Source organism: Microtus pennsylvanicus, chromosome 4, assembly GCF_037038515.1.
Source record: "Microtus pennsylvanicus isolate mMicPen1 chromosome 4, mMicPen1.hap1, whole genome shotgun sequence".
In the NCBI taxonomy this organism is placed as follows: Eukaryota; Metazoa; Chordata; class Mammalia; order Rodentia; family Cricetidae; genus Microtus; species Microtus pennsylvanicus.
The window spans coordinates 42,031,545-42,051,104 of record NC_134582.1 but is presented as its reverse complement, the minus strand read 5'-3'; positions in this window follow the sequence as shown (position 1 = coordinate 42,051,104).

Sequence of the window (19,560 nt, the reverse complement as noted above, 5' to 3'; positions counted from 1 at the left end):
TCCAGAGGCCAAGTATTCAAACATACATGCCTATAGTGTCATTCTCATTCAAGTACCACATATATAAATATTATTTGTGTTTCTGCATACTTACACATAAACACACACACACACATGATATGTATCCAAATGATTATCTGATATGTATTCCTCTTGGAAAGGAGTAGAGTTTGGTCTCCAGGTTGGAAGTTCAGAATCACTTATAATTGTACCTTAAGGGAACCCAAAACCTTTTTCTGATCTTAGAGGGCCCTGCACCCAAATGTACACAAACACACACAGAAACACACAAGCACAAACACATACACACACAAACACACACACATACACACACACACACATATATAGAGAGGGGGGATATCTATGTATCTATCATCTACCTATACTTTAAAAACAAAAATAAATAAAACATAATAAAATATTATTGATTTTGGTGCTTCATGCCTATAATCTTAGCACTTTTGACACTGGGTCAGGAAGATTGCAAGATGAGGGCAAGCCTGGGCTACATGTGATATCTTATCTCAAAAGGTAGTAAATGAGCTACTAGTCCCACTTAGCCCTGAAACTAGCCTATCCTCCTGCAACCTCAGTGGAACTCTGAAACACAGCTTACTCCAATACTGAAAGGAATTAAGTGATGAGCGAACAACCATGTGGCAGGACACTCCACTCTCTAGGACCTCCACAGTGAAAAAAACCCTAGGCCCCTCTTCTAACTCCCTAGGCTTTTCTAGTCAGCCAGCAGGTGACCTTCCTGCATGTAGGTTCCCCAAAACCCAAACTAATTCACCTGACCCTCCAAGCTACTAGCCCCACCCTGCCTTCAAACTCACCTATTCTCTTGCGACCTTGGTGGAAATCTGAAACACAGCTTGCTCCAATACTGAGGGGATCAAGTGCTTGCTAAAACACTGATGGGACCAAGAGAAAGAACAAACCAGGAGAGAAGACTAAGAGAGCAGGCTTAGTGAGACCACAGAGGCTGCCTGAGACACAGACATCGACAGTACAGAGCAGACCAAGATATATTCCCAACACACAGTCACTGCAAGATTGGACCAAGGTGCAAAGACACTGCTGGCCTCATTTGAAGAGATGGATAGGCACCAATGCAAGAATTCATTCAACACCCTAAAAAGCTACATGGTATCACCAGAACCCAGAAATCACACAGCAGGGAGTCTTGATCATCCTAACCCACAAAAAGCAGAAGAAAGCAACTTTTAATATAATTTTGTGAAAATGATGGATATCTTTAAAGAAATGAAAAACTCCCTTAATGAAATGGAGGAAAAGACAAACATAATAGAAGAAATTAATAAATCCCTCAAAGAAATCCAAGAAAATCAACATAAAACAATCAAACAGCTGAAGCAAACAGTTCAAGATTTGAAGACTGAAATATAGGTAATAAAGAAAGCACAAACCAAGGGAATTCTGTATGTAAAATATGGGTAAATGAACAGAAACTACAGAGACAAATATAACCAAGAGAATATAAGAGATAGAAGAAAGAATCTCAGGTGTTGAAGATACTATAGAGGAAATAGACTCATTGGTCAAAGAAAACATTAAATCCAACAAATTCTTAACATAAAACATCCAGGAAATCTGAGACATCATGAAAGACCAACCTAAGACTAAAAAGAGTAGAAGAAAGATAATAACTCCAGCTCAAAGGCACAGAAAATATATTCAATAAAATCATAGAAGAAAACTTTCCCAACCTAAAGAAGTAAATAACCTAAACCATTTCTGTTCATTTACCCATATGTGTATTCTCTGTGTGTATTCCATTTCTACATGGCTTATTTTTCTTCATTCACGGTCAAAAAATTAAAAGAAAACACAATAATAAAAATAGTCTAGACTTTGTGTGTTTTTTATATTTACATGGCTTACTTTTTTACTCTATTGATTTTAATATTTATTTTATTATTTTTACTCCTTTAATCTATGACTCTCTGTACTCTAGTCTACACTAGTTTTCCTCTCTTTCCCAAGTCTATGTACATTTTTTTTTGAACACACCGTGACCCATTCAAAGTTTTATTTTTGTCGGTATCTGTCTTTATTGCATATCTGTAATCATTTTCTAACCTGGAGTGCCTTTTTCCCCCTAAATGTTAACTAAGTGTGGCTAGGACCGACTCCATGGCCTTGCCTGTTTGCTCTGCCCAGTCCAGCATTGTAGAGGCATGTTCACCACAAGCCATGCTCACTGCCCTTGCACTAGGGATGCAGCTGCTCTATGCTGCCATTATGCAGCTCGTAGCACTCTGCTCACAACCCGCATTCAGTTGCAGGACCTCTTGAAAGAGCCAGAGCTGCTGTTTCCTAAAGAAGCCATTTAGATTTGCTGCTAATGCTGAGACAGGAAGGCTTCTTTTAAAGGAGCTGAGCCTCTGCTCTCTGCCACCAAACAGAACCTATCTGAAAAAGAAAATGCAGCTACCAAGGAGCCGTGCTTGGATCCTGTTTTTGTGGGTCTAGAAACTTTCCCTCTTTTATTTTTAAAGCTTTTTTAGGTCTTATATGGATTCATGCTCCAGAAGGCAGGTACTGTACAAAAGTGTTCCACAATAGTCTGGAATGGAGTATAACAAAGGTTTGTTTATTCAGGGTAGTGATCTGCAGGCCTCTGCATGTGCTGGGAACTGAAACTGAATTCAGCAACCAAGAGGCCTGTGCACTCTTGTCATCTGCATTTATAGTACATGAGACCATGCCCAAAGAGGGCCGGTATCTTAAAGGCTATTGGCTGAAGACATTCCCACAGCAATACATTGATTAAACTGGGCTTCTTCCATGATGGTAGAATTTTCCTGGTTAAAAAAAAAAAAGAGTTATTCGATGCAAGAAGTCAAGTAATGGGGATTTAATTTGAAATTATTATAAAGCATTAAGATATGATATTAACATTAGAATATGATAAAATATTAAGACAAAAGCAATTTAAAAATGAAGGACTGAGTTTGCTCATTTTTCTGGATTCAGTCTATCATGGTGGGGGAGTCACAGCAGGAGCCTGAGACAGGTGATCATATTACTTCCCCAGTCAGGAAGCCATCAGGGATGAATCTCACACCCAGTTTACTGTCTACTCCTCATTAATTTCAGGACCCCACTACATGAATGGGGCTAACCGCAGTTAAGATGGATTTTTTTCCCATCTCAAGAAACCTAATCTAAATAATCTCTCACAGGCATACCCAGAAGATAACTAGATAGTCTTTGACAGGCATTGTGAAAGGCTCTTCTCCAAAATGGTTCTAGATCCCATCATGCTTGGGGATATTACGCATTACAGCTTCTGATACTGTATGTCACACATTCTTTCCAAAGCTTTTCTTGTAAGTTTTCATACAGCCTTTCACAAATTAGGAAATGATCTTGCAGTTTATGGGTCAAAAAAAGAGCTAAATGTTAAAATATTTGTTTAGTTCTTTATTCCCATGTGTTGGCTCTGGATGACGATTAATTGTAGCCTTAGGCTAATTCGTTGCCTAATATTCCCCAATATAACTATAAATGTCTTGACAGATTTAACTAGAAGAAAGCAGGATCTCTCTCTCTTTCCCTCTGTAAACTGAGAGTTGTGTGATCTATGCAAATAAGCAGCCACATAAGAATGTCATGTTTGTCTTCCTGGCTACAGCTTTCCCTGCAGGGGAACTCCAGCTAATTTAGTAATTAGTGGTAGGAAGCTCAAAATCTGCAAGCTAATTTACACATAAGAAAACTATGTTTAAAATGACATTAACTCAATAGGTTTCTGTGTGAGACTTGGTACACAGCTGTTCCATCCCCTTGGCTATGTCCCCTGCGGTGCTTTGAAATGGGAAAGGGCATTAGGGGCTGGCTGGAAATAAGAGGCACACCAAGGCTGAGGCAGTTGAGATAGAAATTGTTCTCTTTGGTGCAGCTGCAATCCTAATTTGCTATCCCACTGATTTGAGACAATATTAACAAATACTAAATAGTAATGACAGTAATTCCTCTCAATTATCGAGTGCTCACCAAGTCTAGGTCATGGACATAGATACTTATGAATATTATTACATCCCCCTTCCCTCTTTTTCTACCTTCTCACTTCTACTTCTCATCCTTCTTCTGTTCTCTCTCCTCCTTTTTTCCCTTATTTTCATCTTTCTCATTTACCTTAAAAAATTGTCATCCCTATTTTATTGACAAGAAAACAGTAGTTCTAAGAGTCTAACTAACTAACTAACTAACTCATCTAAAATCACACAGTTACAAATATGAGGGTATTTAGCTTAACCTTTTAACTATAATATACTTTGTTTATTATAATACCATACTTCTGAAGGGAAGTTTTATTACTCTTATTGAAATAAAAATGAAATTTATGCCCTGGCAATGCCGAAGCATTGGGTTTTATGGTCTAAGTTGATGAGGACAACTGACTAGGTCTCTTCCTCAAGAGGTTGCCAGATCTCATTATATAGATGGTTGTGAGCCATCATGTGGTTGCTGGGAATTGAAATTAAGACCTTGGGAAGAACAGACAGTGCTCTTTACCTCTGGTACATCTCTCTAGCCCCTTGTTAACTCTTACTACATACAGCCAACCAACTGTTACAAAGTGAGGTATTGTTGTCGGAAATTTTGTAGGCATGCAAGTATTAATATAAGGATTTTTTTCAAAGGGTTGAACCACTTTCATTTTTTGAATCAAACATCAGAAATCTTTACAAGAATAGACAGTATCTGATGACTTTTTCTCTTTTCACCTTTTATCTTTAATCTAACCCAAGAGGACATTCATCCTTAAAATAAAAGGAATCTGACTGAAGTGACTTCTGCTTTGGTGCTCTTCCTTGGCCTGTCAGCCTCATTTGACATTATAGATTCCTTCCTATTTCTGGACATTCTTTCCTTGATCGTTGAGACACCACATATTTCTGTTCTTTCAGTTCCCTCAGTGTCCCTATTTGACCAATTCCCTTTGTAGTAAGCAGTATTTTTCAGGTTTTAAGATTTGAAAATCTGGGGATTGAGAGACAGATCAACAAGTAAAGTTCTTGCCACATAAGCACAGGACATGGGTTCTATACCCAAGTCTCATATAGAAAAAGGGTACAAACATAATGGTCACAGCTGTAATCCTAGCGCTGGGGAGGTAGACGTGGGAGAATTCCTGGTGCTTGGTGAGCACTTAATTTTGTCAGATGTATTGGTTTCAGGTTCAGAGAGAGACCTTGTCTCAAAAACAAATTTAGAGAGTGAAAACAGAAGACTTCTGACGTCCACTCCTGTCCTTAACACTCATACGTTCATAAACACAAAAATGCAAGTTGCACATACCACACACACACACACACACACACTTCAAACTGTCATGTTCTCTTGGGTTCAGTGTTGAACATTATGTTTCCTTTCACTTTCTTGTTATACTTTTTAAGGCTCGATTCAATTCTCAACATTTCACAAATCCACTTCTTACCATCTTCCTGTTACTTTCATTTTCCCCATCCTCTCTACTATTCAGGGGTTTTCAACTTGTGGGTCCTCTGAAACCATTGGATAATACAGCAATTTTCATTATAATTTATGGCAATATCAAAGTTACAGTTATGGAGTAGAAGTGAAAATAATTTTATGGTCAGGGTCATTACAACATGGGGAAATGCTTTAAAGGGCCGTAGCGTAAGGAGGTAGAGAACCATGGTACTGATTTGCCTTTTGCTCTAACCTCTTTACTGGCTTCCTTCTCCTTCTTTGTTCCTCTAGGGCCTTGCTTTTATTTAGTTTTATCTGTCTAAGTGTTTTGTCTATATGTATGTATGTGTACCCTACATGCTCCTGGTTACTTTGTTGGCCAGAAAAGAGTATTTGATAGTCTGGGACTGTGACTAGAAAAGGTTGTAAGCCACCATGTGGTTACCAAAAACCCAGGTCCTCTAGAAGAGCAGTAACTGTTTTTACCACTGAGTCATCTCTCCATCCCGAGATCTACTATTTCCTGTAGCAGACAAAATGGACTTCTTAAACCACAAATCAAACAGCAGTTTTCTGACTGAACCCCTGCCTGGTTTTCACACTGTGCTTAGCATCCAAGTAAGGAAGCACATAACAGTGATCTCACATTCGTCCCTCTCCCTCACTCTAACGCCATTGTCACTGTTTCCTTTCTCTTTCTTTTCATATTGGAATTTCAAGCTTTCTTCTAAACCATGGCCTAGTGCACAACTGGCTCCTACTTTCAAACTCTCTTTACTTAGGTTTTCATACAGAGAATGCTTTTATACTATAAACCTATGAAATATGACACCTCCTCCACAGTTGTCCTTAGAACCCAGCCTAAAATGGATTCCAGCCTTTCTTTTTATTCTTTCACCTTTTACTCTGCTAAGCTTACTTCATTAGAATAACTATAACTGAAATTTTATATATTGCCAATGTATTGAATTATTGATTGTATCTTTTCTCCAATAACATATAACATGGAAAGATGCTAACTGATCTTCATGTTTCTATTCTCTCAAAACACAGAAGAAAGCAAATATTAAAAAATACATTTGAATTGATGACTAAATACAGTTTTACAAAAATAATTGTATGTGTCCTGTTACAGGCTTTCTCAGTCTACAAGTATCCCTCCATATCTCACATTCTGACAGTTTTTCAATTTACTTCCATACCCGAGCATTTAAAAACAGATTTTCTTAAGACTCTTCTTTTATTTCTTTTCACACATCTGAGCATCTATCACATAGCAAGTAGAAAGGAACAATGAATTGGGCAAGCATTTCATGACACAAATATTCATTAAGCCCCTTTCGTATCTTACAATAAAAGAAGGATGGGAGATGAAGGCAAAACAAAGGCAGTTATACCATGAATTAAAGTGAATCATTTTATGAAAGTCTAGATGTAATTTAGGGAATTTCCGAGCCATCAAATGTGCTTTATTAAGAAATACGCACCATTATGTGATCATCAATGGAAAAATAATGTGATTGTCATCCAGGGGAATTACTATGACAAAAAAAAAAAAGAAACTGCAGACAAACATCTATGGTAGGCACTATTGCAATAGGAAAGGAGGGGTTTAGCCTCAATTAGATCACTGGCAAAATGTGGTCAACCCAGTGGTCTTGAAGGTTAGTTATACTAGCTAGTGAATATCGGTGAGCTGGGTATGTGCACTTAACAGTAAACAGTTTTAAAGAACTTTTTGTTTCAAAGCTAGTAATTTGAATACTATTAATATAGACAAAATTATAGGATAAATTAAGGAAGAGACATTTCTGCTATAGAAATATTGACTGATATAGTCCATAAGCAGAGAGATATCTATCCTATGGACACTAACCATACTAGATAGAATAATAGTCCCTCAAGATATATGTACTCAACCAAGAACCTGTGACTTCATTTGTGGCAAAAGGGACTTTGTAGATATGAATTGGATGAGGACTTGGATTGAGGCAATGATCATGGATTACCAAAGTATAGGCTTGTTGTAACCACAATCCTTTAAATGTAGGAACATTTTAAGGGAGGCAGATGTGGCAATGTCGGTTTTGAAGATGGAGTGAAACATAATCATTCAAAGAGTGTGGGAAGTCTCTAGAAGCTGAAAAAAGCAAGCATTTTGTCTGAGAGGCCACAAACAGGAGTGCAATTCTAAGAACACATTGATCTGAACCTAGTGAGACATTACAGAATCTGACCCAGGAACCTTTAGCAGAGCACAGACGGGTCTCCAGAATGACCTCAGTATAGATCAAAAACCACATGGCTGGATGCACCTCTCTGCTTGTCTGTTTCACTCACTCTCTCTAAAGACTGCCTTCTCTACTGCTCTTGTTTTCATGTCTGAACAATGGATGCTTACATTTGTTGATTCTTCCAGCTAATGCATATTTGCATAAAGAGAGATGGCATTTCATTCTTGACTTTATTTCCAAAACTTCTGTTCAAAAACTCTAATTATTGCTGTTTACAATAGTCATTTAAGCCCCAGAAAATAGATGTTTGGAGTTAACTGAACTGGATGGCATTGAATGCCCTTATGGGTGAAGTAAAAGTGGAGAATATCATCTCCAAAAGAACAATAAAGTAAGAGAAGCCAAACAAAGCAAAAGAACAGAGCTCATTACCAGTCTTTGTTTCTTTTTCTTGTTTCTAGACCAGGTCTAGAGGTCCACAACCATTTTTGTGAATACTATATGCAAAGCTCTGAGACAGTGACTAAGCCCCACCCATGAGGGGTAAAATCAAGACCCGTGTTTGCTCTACTCATATTTCCAACAGAAAAAGTTATGATCTCAACAAAATCTACAGTTATAAGTGTGCAAATGGCCACGAAGAAGCTCAAGTTTACAAAGATACACCAGCTAGGTATAGATCAATGAATAAGAGACATGAAATCTTTGTAAGGTCATCTATCTTTGAAGTCAAGTTTCAAAGGAAAGGTTGATGAAACAAGAATGTAGACTCCAGTAAGAGAAAATCACATGTGCAATAGTATACCGGCAAAAGGAATTTTCATTTTATAAAAACCAAATGATAGTGAAGCCAACTTTGAAGCGATGATGGAATGGTAATGTGAGAAGAAACTAGGAAGATAAAGACCAAAAGATGCCATTATTCTGGTGCAATGTGCCATGCCAAAGCTCACAATGTTATAGTTAGGCAATGTTTCAAGTAGATATTGCCCCAATCTTTCCACTTAATTCCAGAGCCTTATATGGACCGTGGCAGGTTTGTTTGGAGGTTCTAGCAGAGAAGTACAACTCCTCATATCTGTGACCCAAGAATGATCCTCCCCTATTATGGAAAGTTTTCCTCTTCATCCGAGCACGCAGCTTCAGGATGAGTAAACATGGACAGTGAGGCAGGAAGAAACAATGCTTATAGCCATCTAGATCAGCCACATTAGTCCGTGTAATCTATGGAGTAACAGATGTTACTGGTAGAACTTCTGCACATCAACAGAGCCTCACATGTAGCCTTATGAATCAGCTTGACAGACACTGAGAAGTCAGGACATTTGTACCATCTCTTCATGATTCTTGAATACCTTAAATAATGATGACTATTTTTAAAGACAAACTGAAATGGAAAACTCTGCGATAATACTGTTTTCAGAGAACTCAGGGTATGCTGCTTGTCTATTTTGAAACCCAACATAGGAAGAATAATAAATTATGTTGTTTTTTTCAAATTCAAAAGTCTGAAAGTTCATAAACTTATTAAGCTGTCACATATCACTGATGTTCACATCAGCATAGTCTGTGTTTCAATTAACCTTTTGACCACCATTTCTATATCACAATAAAGAATGCTTGTAAGGGAACAGATTGAATAGAGGGTGTTCCCAGCTTCAGTCCCTGGGCAACACTTGGTGCTTTGTTTATACTTATTTTAAATATAAGAAAGACATTTCTCCTGGGAAGGATTTTGGAAGTGTGGGTTCACCTGCCAAATGGCTACTTATTGTCAGTTTGTCTTCCTGTAATGTTGTCACAGTTAGTTAAATGAGAGTTTATCACCATTGACTTTCTATTCACCAAATCCAGTAACATGGCACTTGAAACAAAGGCATATGTAAGAGTGATTTACTGTACAGCACTGATGTCTTTAGATAGTAAAATAAATAATCATTACTTTTGAAAAGCATAAAGTAACTATCATCTGTGAAGAGAAGAAATAGTCCTTGGGAACACACTGGGAAACAGTGCTCTTTGCACTGTGAGGGACAGTCACAGGTGTCTTTGCCAGTCCTCTATCACACCTTGTCAGGAAAGTGCTGGCTCAACACTGATTAGTCTGGGTGCACACATAGGAACAGAGTCATAGTGCAGAGAACTCCTTAGCAATCTGCAAAGCAAGGAGATAGTCTGGAAGATTTAAACATTTCTAGTTAGTCACCAGGCACTAATACCTCATGTTCTTTTAAAGGGAATTCTTGATTCTTCTCTAAAATATTTTGTAAAATACGCCACTGAACTAAATCTTTTAAAGGTACAACAAAATAGACCAAGATTGATTACAAATTAGCACATGTTTTCATTTTGAAACATCATTATTTGCTTAACTTCTATTTTTCTACACATCAAATTAAAAGACACTTCTTCAACATTCAATCAAAAACACTAGACAACTGAGAAACAAGAAAAATGTAAAATCCTCTGGAGAAAGTCAATTAACAGAAACAGACACAGAAATGAATCAGATAATAGAAACTACAGAAAAATATAGACTAGAAAACAGTTTTAACAAGTATTGAAGTAAGAAGAACCTCAAGGTTTTGGACAATGACAATAACAACACCCTTATGGTAAAAACATAACTTATGACATTAATCTTTACCCCTACTGACAAGCATTCATAGCTCTGGATAGTACTGTAGACTGGAGGAGAAAAGTAATTCTCTTTATTACCCAGTTACAAAATCTGTGACCTACAAGAGAGTCCTACCTACAAGATATACTGGTACAATAGTGGCATAAATATTGTGGGAGTAACCAACCACTTTCTGATTGAATTTAAGATCCACTTTATAAGATAGAACCCATATATGATGCTGCCAAAATTGTCAAGAATCTGAGACTATATGTGTCATGGGCCTAGGGGAAAAGCTACTACTAATATTCTGCTAAAGGACCATAGCAATAAAATGACTCCTATTGACATTGCTTGCTAAACTCACAGATCAGAGCATCACTCAGCCCTCCCCAGAGAAGCTTATTCTTACAGGAGATGGGAATTAACACAGAGACCCACAGCTAGATGATGTTCAGAAAGTGAGAGACTCTGGCAACTCTGTCCTAAATGAGATGTCCTCATCAAATCCGCCACTCAAGGCTCAGGTATCTATGTAGAAGAGGAGTTGGGAAAATTAAGAGGCAGAGGTCTTGGGTGACACCAAGGAAGTAGTGTTTTTCAGACACCACAGAACTGATTCATGTATGAACTTACAATAACTGTATCCTCATGCACAAAGCATGCACAGGTTCAAACAAGACAAAATTCCAGCACTGAGAAGAAAAAGTAAAAATCTACCTCTAACTAAGAATGTTTCCTTTATGAGGTCTATGATAATATGCATTTATTGTTTCTATGTTTACTTTTTCTTCTAAAGGGTAATGCTTTGAATGCAAGATTCTGCCTTCTTGATTCCCGCCATATTACTATGTCTTGGTAGAGATGAGATGTAAAATATTCATTAATTGTAAAATGAGGTTCAAGAAGCCAGTGAGACTAAGAAACCTAGGTCCTACATCTGTGAATTGGGGCACTCTAGACATTTGGGTACAATTCCACAAAGCTCTGTCGGATGGAGCAGCCCTCTGCATAAATGCATTTCTGTTGCATTTTATAAAGCCGTTACCTGGGAGTGCCTACTGGATCAGCAGCCCTTCTCCTTGGGGAATATCTGCCTTCACACTAGATGCTCAAGCACGAAAAGCTTCTGCGTCTGCACATAAGCCAGACAGTTTCTGATGAAAACAGCAGTCAGGACTTCCAGGAAATCCAAAATGTTGCAAATGTCTTATTGATAAAGAGTTCTCAAGAGATGGGTAGTGTCCTTGCAGTGGTCTCAACTGAGGGATTACAACTCAATCTTTTATCCTTAGTTGTAGTTGAAGGCTGTGTTAAGTGTGTCAGAACTTCCAGAGAGTCAGTGCTGAGATTACAGATAGACATACAGACAGACAAGCGATTTGCTTTTGGTTTCTAAGTTGAGAGGCTAACGTAATGATGATCTCTTACCAATACAGAAGTGTCCTTTGACTCTGTTCAATTTTAAATCTGTTGAACAAAAATGCCACAATTTTTATTAGGCTCGTATTTTAGGGAAAGGGGCAGAAATAGAAGCAGAGTGAGAGGGGGAAGGAAGAGACTGATATACACACACAAAGTCTTATCTACAACATTCTATACTTTTCTCCTCAGAAAACCTTTGCATGATAGTAAATAATGCATCAGTAAAAGCCCACTGAATACTTTTGTCACAAACCATCTGCACAGAAACATTTCCTTTTTGTCTTTAGTATGGATCAATATAGATGAACTCATCCTTATGAGGTGTTGAAGGGTAAATATGCTTGACCATTAGACATTTGTGCTGCAGCTCACTGGGGCAGTACGTGTAGACAAAGTGACAAATTACTTATTGGGAACATTTCCCTCATTTCTTAGGCACCAGTTATTTCAGGGCTACGCAAGGGCGAGCTGATGCTTCTTTGCCAAATCACCTTGTTTAAATCTCCATAAAACATTGCTGCCATCAGCAGCTAGGAACTTTGGGAACTAATTTAGGGCTGATATAATTTGCAAGTGATTTATCAATGCAAGTGGGTGGTTTTTATTAAATAGCTGCAGAGAACTTGTTTTAAAAGGACAGGAACAGAGAGGCTACATTACCTTTATCTATCTTCTCTCCGGTCCCTATCCACTCTCTTTATTCCTTGCCTGATGTAGTTATTTAAACTCTATGTTGAAGAACATGAGCCAACACTACCCTGCGAGTTGGTTGATGAACTTCATTAATTTACACATCAGCAGAAAGAAGCAGAAAACTCAAGGAGGTTTGAGCACAGTATGAGGAAATTTTTCAATGTACAGGAAAGGAAAAGGCCAACTTTGGAGAACTGTAGCCAAGTTGTATAAGGAGTGCTTCCTCTAGAATTTTATAATTGTATTTAACACTGAGCATGTGAAATGGGTATATCTGTAATTCTGAATAAATGTGTATGTTTATGTCCAAGTCACCTCAAATTCCCAAGACATAACCAGACTGCTAGTATGTCCTTACTACTAGGGAGCTAGTAGGAATGTAAGCTTGAACCAATCTGTGTGTTTCAGGGAGGTCACAATCAGTCAGGGTAGAGGTTATTCTGAGAAACACAGCAAGACTCAAAAGGTTGAGGACATAGTTCAAGGGAAGAGTTCCTTTACAGCATACATTACCCCCTATATTCAAACACCAAGACTGGAAATAAACCCAAAGGCTAATACTTGTTCATTTTTCCAACCATCATAGATATAAGCATCAATATTTTAAGCAGCATGTTAAAGATTCGTAATACGCAGAAGACTACATCAAAGCTTTGCAGAGGTGAACTGCATGGTATTTAACATATTACTGGAAACAGGTGACACCATGGTTGTAATGGAGTTTCTGTGTGGACATTTTATGTGGGTCGAAAGTCTGAGGAGTCTTGACAAATAGGTATCATTTTAGGCTAAAGTCAGGGTACTGCATCCTCATCCACGACTTCACCTTTCAAATACCAACACTCCAGGTGAAATTGCTTAAGAAGGTAGGGAGGATGGAATCAGCTTGATGGAGCCAAAGAAGCTTCCAGGCTCAATGAAGGCCTTAAAAGTCACCAAATTAGTGCATGTGGAATGATGATCATCTTCTGGGAACATGTTCTTTACTGTTCACATCAACTCAAGGAGATTTTTCTAGGGTTGAATACATGAGCTTCATAGAAGCACATTTTCATCATAAATGATTACTTGGGTTAATCAGGGTAAATTTTAAAAAAAATCACAATTTTTTTGAATGAGTCATTTAGCTCTTCACTTTTAGAACCCAGGCTTATGTAGGACTGTTATCTTTTAATGCCCTCAGATGACTGGGCATTATGGTAGTAATCTTAATATTCAGAAGGCACGGATATCATGTTTCCAAGGTTTTGGCTACAGAGCAAGTTCAAGCCGAACCTATATTATATGAGACCCTGTCTAAAAAGAAACAAGGAACCAATAAAGGAAACAACAATAATGAAAAACCAAGCGAGTAAAATTCTCAGAAAGACACTGTAATGAATAAGATAGAGTTCAAAGTCAAGTCAATTGGGAATTATTGATCCTGCTATCATGTTAAGTCATGAACTCTGTGCTGTATGAACTGGATCATGAGAAGAAAGCAAAGAAAGGAATATAGAAAGTATTTTAAAATGTTTTCACTTTATCAGAGACTGTGTTAACAGCTGGCAGGGAGTATATTAAACCCATATTAACTTGTTCTTTAAATTTGGAGTTATAATAGCAATCTGGTAGGAAACACCATCAAGAGAAGAGTTGTGACTATAATTTCTGATCTTTAATTGCTTTGAGATTCGAGTCAGAACTTAGGTATCTGGCCATTTTTAATTTCTTTCTGTGGTCAGTGAAAGTAAGATTTCAGTTCAATAGAAAATGGATTTAGCATTGATTCTCTGTACATTTAAGTCTATGATAAAGCACATAAACAGAGAAGCTGCTTTCCATAGTAGAAATTAATATGAATTATAAAGCAACTGAGTAGGAACTAAATAAGTAGATTTCTCATTTGGAAAGAAAAATGTTAGATGTTTGTTCCATAGAGTTTACTGATTAGAAATTGGCTCTATGATCAGATAGCTAAAAACTCTAATGGGAACCACTCTAGCTTATCAGAAACAACTTCTCTGACCTTAAATTTTCACATCTTAAAGTAGATATTATTCTAGAGTTTATCTTGTTATTGTAATGAGAATCGGAGGGATGCTACCCCCACACAGAGCCTAGTGTCTGCCGTTGTATTCTAATCCCTTTAGTGATTTTTTATCACTGTGAATACCATTGAGCCAGTGTATAAAAGATAACAACATATTTGAACAATTCAAACTGAGACACTTTTCCACTGTGCTTTAAACTCATTTATATACCGTGAAAAGTTATATAAATGGAAAGGCTTTTTTAAATAACAAGTCTTCCATGTTCACTTTATATTAACCTTAAATAATAGTACAATTACTGACTCTCTTATTCAACAGCTTTTTTCCAGGAATATGTCATCAAGATATACTTAATAAATGGAGTGGATTTCTCTTCGTATTTTTGCTCTCATGGAAAAATAGGTAAGATTCAAAACGGACGGCACAAGATGCACAACTGGGACTTGTGGTCCTTAGATATCGGCAAATTACTGTCATAAAACTATTTAATGCATTGACAATGATTATATTTCATCAAATGTTGGCACTCCCATAAAGTTTTAATGTGTCAGAATGGATGCACTGACATTGTTTTATAACTCAATGTTCATACTAGAATCAAGGAATGCAGCATTAATATGCTGTTCAAAATGTCAGGGCAGAAGTAGACCAGATGTCCCAAAGTTTTGTTACCCCTGGAACAGAAGGCAGCTATTCCTTATTTGACAAGCACCTATTGAGCCTTTCCTGTATATCAGAGACTGTTCCAGATATATGATTATACAGATAGAAAGATATACTATATTTTCACTCTTTGGACTTATATTCTGCTAAGCACAATTGGAAAAAAATAAGCAAATAGTCTACAGAGTAAATCATGTCATAAAGAAAGTAAAATGGAAAATGCTACTAGATAGAGACCATGATGAATCATGTCTTTTCATGAGAACTTGTCTGTTTGTGTAATAGCTAATTGCTCTTGAAATTGCCTCAATTCACATAAAGAGCAGAGGAGCAGAGGAGTCCTAAGAAGTAAAATAAAAAAACTTGTGTTTGGGGTGTAGAACACCTTCAAGCAACTGGATTTACTGTACGATTTCAGTAGACATCATAGCCTTGAAATTCCCTGTACTTGCTTGCTGGATGCATCCAATTCTTTGATTGTTTTTGTTCCCTAAAACTTAGATGATCATCATCTAACCTGGAGACATCCCTGATCTCCCAAATATAATTTCATAATCCTTTTGTGTGCTACCCTAGCATGTCTGCATATCTCTCCTTTGTAATGCCATAGTAAAGAGGATTATTTATTACCCATACAAAAAATGGTAAGCTTATTTTCCTTTTCAATGAAAGGCCTCGTTTTAGAACTCATGTGATCACAATGTGGCACAAGGAACACTTGTCTTATGCTTTCCTAAGGATTGCTTACCCAATATGAAAGGGAGAAAAAGAAAATATATGATATTTAAATTTCATTGATGCTAGGGCACTTACTAAACATCTCCTCTTCTTATTTATATATTTTCTTATTTCCACTGATTTTTTTTAAAAAACTAGCTCATTGAATTTCAGAAACAACATTGTGTTGTTGAACCACCCCTTCCTTCTTTCCTTCCTTCCTTCCTTCCTTCCTTCCTTCCTTCCTTCCTATCTCCCTTCCTTCCTTCCTTCCTTCCTTCCTTCCTTCCTTCCTTCCTTCCTTCCTTCCTTCCTTCCTTCCTTCCTATCTCCCTCCCTTCCTTCCATCCTTCCTTTTTTGGTTCCATTATTTCTTTCTTTCAATCTTTGGAATTTCAAACTAATCATGAATGTCTAGCAGAATTATTTAACCATTAAGTATTCACCTGAGAAATATATTTGATCAATATTTATTAAAAGTGACTCATAGTTACTAAACAGAAAACCTACCCTTTAGCATTTTCCGACCATCCTTTGTATCAAACCAGTTAACAGTTCTTTTTGTTACTGATCCTAGCATTGATTCTTCACTCAAAATAATTATTCCTTTCTTCCTTAGCTCATATTTGAGTCTTCTTGTAAAAAGTGTCTTGCTTTGCATATTTGCAATCGCAGAAAACTATCTCTGGGGCAGGGTGTACTTCAATAGGTAGAGCTGGTGCAAGAGAGTTGGTTGGCAAAATCAAATTAAAAAAACAAAAAACAAACAAAAAAAAACCTATCAGGGAGGATTTAATTTACCAACAAGAAAGTGACTTATTGCCAGTATTTCTAGTATGCTCTCAAATGGAAATGTTAAGTGAAATCTTTAAATATGTTCAGCTCAGTGGGCTTCAAAAATCTTTTACATCAAAGGTATTCATGACAATTTTGAATTTTGAACATTTTTGTTCAAAGCTCCAGTGCTATAAAATTCATGTGCAGATTCAAGGAAAAAGTATCTCTTTGAGGAAATTTGAGGGGAGTTCTGAAGTTTTACAGAGATATTCTCATGGTGCTATATAAATTATTAACTATGTATGCTTTTACAATAGAGGTGTGCTGTTTGTTGCTTTCTGATTTTCTATGAGAATACAGCAGCAGGGTTAAGTCTGCACATATATGAGGCCCCAATAACTGTTAGTTACCAGTTGACCAAGTGTAAGCTACAACCAGGTGTTGTGAAGGATATAAATTTAACTGGTCTATAATCTGACTGAGGCTAACTCCCAGGTTGTGTAGAGAATCCCTTAAGAATTAAAATAGAGCTTCCTGGAGGGAAGTGGGTGGCTCATGACAGTCAGGAAGTAAACAACACTCACAAACCTGAGAAAACTCAAACTTAATAATTTCACAATGCCCCTCCCCAAAGTTTGGAAGTATATCTCAGAGAACTCTGGAGTTGTAGACTCCAAAAAGCATACACACTCACACCCATAGACACAGTTAATTAGTTTACAGTACGGCAATTCCTTTTCCTAAAGATTTTAAACTTTCCATAATCAAGCTTGCCCTATGCTATAGGTAAAACATTGATCAATCATCATGAATCTACTGAGGACATAGTGTATGACTCTAATTCCCTAGTTCAATCAACTGTTAATTCCGCTGATTCTGCTCACATGTCTTCTGTCTGCTTTTCCACTTAGCTTCAGTGAGTTTTAAGTCCTCCACAGTAGAAAACGTGTAGCCAATACTTTATATTTTTTCATTTTTTAAGAAGCTTATGTATTTTTTATTTTTAATTTATTTAAATTAGAATTATATATTTAATAATATTTAAAATATATGTTTGATGTGGGATTCCTCTCTGTATGCTATGATTATGTTTTATTATCATTAGTTATTAGAGAAGCTGTTTTGGCCAATGGCTTAGTAAATAAAACCAGGCAGGAAATAGAAACAGAGATAGAGAAAGTAGGCAGAATCAGGGAGACTCTATGTAGCTGTCAACAGAGATGCCAGATTCTTACCAGTAAGCAATAGCCATAGCCGTGTGCTAATATACAGATTAATAGAAATGGGTTAATTTAAGATGTAATAGTTAGTCCATAAGAAGCCTAAACTATTGGCAAAGCACTGCTGTAATTAATATAGTTTCTGTGCAATTATTTTATGTCTGGGTGGCTGGGACACAAGCAAACAGTCTCCACCTACAAAATGCTGCTCATCGTATGGGGGCATAGATCCACATAAGACCTAAAACAAAGGTTAGAGAAAAAAAGAGGGCTTCTAGACCCATCAAAATGGGAACCAAGCACAGCTTCTTGGAACCCTCATTTTTTTTTTCAGATGGGCTCTGTTTGCTGACAGTGATCAGAGGCTCAGTTCTTCTAAGAGATTGCTGACACTTGAACTGCAGGGCAATTTAGGGAAGACCAGGGTTGTCAGTCAGCCTGTGTGGCATCTAGAAGTCTCATGCCTCATTACTGCCCATGATAAGTCCAGATACCATCTTAGGCTTTTGTTTTGAACCCATTGTCACTGGGAGGGTAAGAGTGGATTTTATTATCTCCACATTTTTTTGCAATGGCCCTTTTTGTCATATGCCCAAGGCCGTTACACACATACTACAATACCATCATTTCACACTCACAGGGCCATCATCATATTCAAAAGAACAAAAATAACAACTCAATAAAAGAATTCTTAGAGAAAACACTGGCCTACATCAGGATAAAAAAGGGGGGTGTGAGCAGGGAGAAGATTAGTAGCCAATAGCCAATATTATCTTATTTTATATGAAATAGAAGATGGAGAGATATCTCAGCAGGAAAAAGCATGTGTTGCCCTTCCAAATCACTTGGGCTAAATTCCCAACACTCTAATGAAAAAACTGACAACTACCTATAATTTCATATTCAAAAACCCCAAAATCTTATTCTGGCCTGTATGGGAACCTATACACACACACACACACACACACACACACACACACACACACACACACACACACACAGGAGAGAGAGAGAAAGAAAGAGAAAAGAAGGGAGGCACGGACACATATGTATGTGTGCACGCATGCACACACACACACACGATAAAACAAAATAGAATCCACATGAAAGGAAGATACATGACAGATACAGATGACAGTATCTGAGACATTTCTGATCATCCAAATAAATAATGACAACAATTTTAACATTTTAATTAAGTTGAGAATTTTAGGTCTTTCTTCCTGAAACATGAGAGAGAAACAGAGTAAAAAGAGAGAGAGAGAGAGAAATCAATGGGGTATAAGGGGGAAGGGAAAACAGGGAAGTTAGAGCTCTTATAACAAAATCATAGCATATATGGAAATGCAAACATAAATGGTAATGAAAAAGTTTAGTGTAGTAAGGAGCACAAGATTTAGCTATTTCAAAATTTCTTGCATTGTTTTTTATTACAAAGAGGGAAAGAGTAACTTTGCAGTGAGCAACCTAGTACATAACACTTTCATTAAATAATAACAGCAGGAAATCCCCATGCCAAGGCAGCATGGCCTTTGTCAGATGATAAGTTATGGATGTTCTCAGATAAATCCATAGCTCTGACCTAATTAGGAGGGATAGTTATACACATCACCCCAAACTGAAAGGTGGTTGGCTAAATAACTGCCATAGAGATTAAAATATTTATTTTTATATTATAATATAGTTACATTATTTGCCCCTTCTTTGCCTCC